The following is a 4,457-nucleotide window of genomic DNA, read 5'->3' as shown; positions in this document are numbered from 1 at the left end:
ACTCTTTCCTCACTCATATCTCCTGTTGGGGGTCTCCACTGGCTAAACCAACTAGAGCCAGAGGGCTCACAGCCCAATTTATATACTGCATGTAGATCAGCCTTCAGACAGGGAGCCAGTGGGGAAGGGTGGAGAGTGCATGTGGAGGGGCAATTGGCACAGTGATTATATGAAAAGACTAGAGGCATGGTGCACGAATTCATGCACCAGTGGGGTCCCTTGACCTGGCCTGTGGGATTGGGCCAAAATAGGCTCTCTGACATCCCCTGAGGAGTACTAGATTGTGAGAGGGCACAGGCCAGGCCGAGGGACCCCACTGGTGCACAATCAGGGCGGGGAGGGACCCAGGAGGTTGGCCAGCCTGGAGGGACCATGGGAGGGCTCCAGGGTGTATCCAGCCCATCTTGCTCAGTTCGATTGGCCAGACCCCAGCAGCAAGCTAACCTACCAGTCAGAGCATCTGCTTCCTGGTAGTCAGTGTATGTCGTAGTGAGCAGTTGAGTGGCCTTAGCATATCATTAGCATATTACGCTTTGATTGGTTGAATGGACGACCAGATGATCAGACACTTAGTATATTAGGCTTTTATTATATAGGATGTCTCAGGGCAGTGTAAGAGTGTTCACCAGTCTCTTTCTACCTACAGATTACCATTGCTTTCTATTCCCCCAGTTCCATTGTGACCCTACTTAGCTGTTATTATTCACCATTCTGCCATCTGAGTTAAAAGGAGGCATGAAAAACACTCATTGAAGATATTACTAATCAATTGTAGCTCTCTTTTTCACTAAGCTTGGACTTGGCATCAACATCCTTCTTAATACAGTGGTCCGGGCGGTTGCCCCCAATCAATTAGCATTGATTTGAGATGGAAAAAATTTGCCATCCCTAAACTACTTAGTAAATTTATCACCTACCCACTTTCATGCCCAATAATGGAGGAAAAACAGAATATGATTGAGACAATTAGAATGAAAAATAAATAATTTATTAAAAAGGGAAAAGAAAAAAAACACAATAATAAGACCCTTTTTCCAGTCCTTGCATACTCTCATGAGAAATTGAAATCTTACATATAGATTGTTATGCAAAGAGCTGAAGTCTGAGAAAACCTTAGCATATTCTTGCTGATTTCAAAGAAATAACCAGGAGGATTGGTTGTGAAAGACATGGGTTTATTAGGACTTACATGCACACCAGGAGTGGCCAGCCAGTAAAGTTACTGCAATACAGGCTTCCTAGTACAGTGCTATGTAGAGTAAGGGAAACAAAGCAAACAGGGCAAGCAGGGGATGTACGAGTGTGCAAGCTGTGAGATCAGAATTCCAGCTGTTCCTCTGCAGTTGTTTACAGTCCAGGCTCATATCTAGAAGCAGTTTCTCTTTGGCCATTCTTTCACCAAGGAGCTGGCCAGGCTCCCAAGGTCTCACAGTCAGTCCACTGACAGATGCCTTCATATTCCCACAGGCTGAGAGAGGGAGTTGGAGCTTGGGAAAGGGCCCATGTTCCCACATACCACACACAGACGGTGGCCACACCCTTGTTTCTATCATTAGTCATGCAACCCAAACTGGCATTGAATGCTTCCTCCATTGGTGCCATTGCTGAATTGTTGTTATTTAACATCTACAGCATCATAGACACTGTGTTAAGTACTCTACACAATCACATATCTCATTTAATTCTTATAGCAATTCTCATAGGAAGTTACTTATCTTCCCATTTTATAGATGAGGAAGCTGAAACTTAGTAAGGTTAAATAACTTGACCAAAATGATGAGTAAGTGGTAGAGATGACACTTGAACTCTGATCTATCTGACCTCAAAGCCCAGGCATTTGACCTTTAAGCAATATGACTTATCATTCAGTCATTCCCCTGTTTTTGGCAAACATTCTGCTGGCCAGGGAACCAGTGAGGTCACTCCCTTCAGTTCCTCCCTCCTTCTCCCACGACTTAATGAATGCAGTAGACTTCTGCCTGATTCCCTAGTAAGTACAAACACTACTGTGGTTATGTTTATAACCATTGTATCTTGGATTTGTATGTGTAAAGAGCCCGGGGACTCATGTACTATATCACACTTCTACCAGCATTCAGCTTCCACCCAGAAACTTGAGGGAATCTCTAGAGTGGGCAGCCCAGGAACAAGCTGTTATCATCTCACCCTACAGGAAGGAGGCTGCCACAATATAGATAAAGTATTATGTAAAGAAAGCCAACACTTTCTCTGGTTAGACTTTGTTCAACAGGTATCCAGTGAATTTAAGGTATCAAGCATTGTGTTGGGTGCTGGGGGAATTAAGAAGAATAAGACAGCCCTGCTGCCTTCAAAATGCTTAAAGACATAAGATTAGTCCAGATTTCGCAGTGCAACTTTTTTAGTGTCATTTGCCACCCTGGGGCAAGGTGAAGTTCATTTAGGAAGCCAACACATATTCATCAACCTTGTACTGAATGACCAGCTTCCCCGTTGTCCTTCTACCTATAACTTTTGGCTGGAATCTCTTTTGAAGACACTGCTCCAGTCATTTCTGTTACCAAAGGGGCTTGGCTGAGTCCTGTAAATCTTGATTGTGTGCCTCTTGGTTGCTACTTTCCTAGTGCGGTGGAATCTTCAACATCTCTCCCAGGCACTGAATATACTGAACAGTGTACCAACTGAGGAATCAAGTGTCCTGAGTTTGGACCTCAGTTCTGCTGTTTACTTTCTGTGTTATTCTGGGCAAGTTACTTTCCCTCTCTGGGCTTTATGCTTTTAGATGACAATAGCTTCTACAATCTATGGTTTCGCAGTTGCATTGACTCATAAATATTTCTGGAACCAGGTTATGTCCGGAGTTTTAGCAACCTCTGTTTTCTGTAACAGGGGAATCCTTTTGTAGTTGCTCTAGCTATTTACAACTTTATTGGCTGCAGATGGGCCAGCCAGTGTCAGTTGATTTAGCCACTGGCTACTCCTAGTGTGATCTATGGACCAGTAGCACTGACATCATCTGGGAGCTTATTAACAATGCAGAATCTCAGACCTTAGCCGAATCAGAATCTTCATTTTTAAAAGATCCCCAGGTGATTGATCCTTATAATTAAGTTTGAGAATCACAAAGCCCAAGGCACATGAGAATCATATTGATTCCTAGAGCAATCAATCACCAATTTAATCACTGAAGTCAGAATCAGTGTGATTGAGTTCTGGGCACTCAGGTGCTTGGGTGAGGTTTAGCATGCAGCTAGCATTGAGAAGCTCTGAGTAGCCTCACACAGAATGGGATCCCTTTGCGTAGAATGGGTGACAGAACATGGGTGTCTAATTCAGACTGTGGGGAGGATCAGGACAGAGAAAGCCTTCTGGGGGCTTGCTTGGAGAATGTAAGTTGTTAGGCAGAGAGGAGCCGAGGGGCACAGCTGGTGCACTGACCAAGTGGGAGGGGGCCACAAGCCTGCCTGGTTGGAGCATGGGGCTGGGGTGCTGCAGATGAGGTCGGGACCACCTATGCCCTGCTTGGGAGTTCATACTTCATGTCAGGGACAGTGGGGTGGTGTTGGCTGATGGCTGAAAAGATAGTTTAAGTGGAGAATGATGTCATTAGAATTGCATTTTAGGAAGCTCTGTCTTCCAGCAGATGTGGCAGGTGGTTTGAAGGTGGAGGAGAATGACAGCAGATAGAACACTCTGGGGATGATTTCTAATTAGAACCAAACGAATGTGAGTGTCAGGAAGGATGCAAAGGAAGAGAGAAATTGAGAACTACCTAGTTGGTGACTAATTTTCTGAAAGAAGACCATGAGGGAGGAGATTAGAATGACTCTGAGATTTGTGCTGTGGTGGTGTGGGGGATGGTGGACAGTTCACCAAGACAAAATATGAAAAATAGATGAAAGAACAGGCTTGGCGTGGGAATAAAGCAGCGGTTCTCAACCTGTGGGTCGCGACCCCTTTGGTGGTCGAATGACCCTTTCACAGGGGTCGCCTAATACCATCCTGCATATCAGATATTTACATTACGATTCATAACAGTAGCAACATTACAGTTATGAAGTAGCAACAAAAATAATTTTATGGTTGGGTCACAACATGAGGAACCGTATTTAAAGGGCCAGAGGTTGAGAGCCACTGGAATAAAGGAAAGGATAAAGGGGGAGAAGAGGAGCAAAGCTTTTAAATTGCCTATAAGATGAACTAGTGTAGATATCCAGGAGGTCGTTGGATGTCAAAGCTCAGAAGATTGGTCTGGCCTAGAAATGTGGATTTGAGGATGAATAATAAATAAAAAAGTAATCAAATACATGTATTTGAATTTATAGGAATTCTTCCAGAGAGACGTCAAAGAATAAAAAAATTAGAGAGCCTCATATAGGAAATCAATCATTTGAAGATCAGAGGAAGAGAGAGGTGCCACCTGCAGACAGGAGGAATAGTCAGAGAGGTAAGTAGAAAATTGGAGGGAGGAGCGGTTC

At 44.1% G+C, this 4,457-nt stretch overlaps 1 long non-coding RNA gene across 1 annotated transcript in view; it reads left to right on the top strand.

Moving 5' to 3' along the window:
* LOC107181538 overlaps positions 1-4,420 on the top strand; it is a 7,468-nt gene extending 3,048 nt beyond the window's left edge. Inside the window, exon 3 of the long non-coding RNA XR_001512192.1 lies at positions 4,305-4,420. This is a non-coding gene — a long non-coding RNA (uncharacterized LOC107181538). The remainder of the gene's footprint in view (positions 1-4,304) is intronic.
* The last annotated feature ends 37 nt before the right edge of the window (positions 4,421-4,457 follow it).

The sequence above is a fragment of the Myotis davidii genome, unplaced genomic scaffold, assembly GCF_000327345.1.
Source record: "Myotis davidii unplaced genomic scaffold, ASM32734v1 scaffold46, whole genome shotgun sequence".
In the NCBI taxonomy this organism is placed as follows: domain Eukaryota; kingdom Metazoa; phylum Chordata; class Mammalia; order Chiroptera; family Vespertilionidae; genus Myotis; species Myotis davidii.
This window is presented reverse-complemented; position numbering and strand designations above follow the sequence as displayed.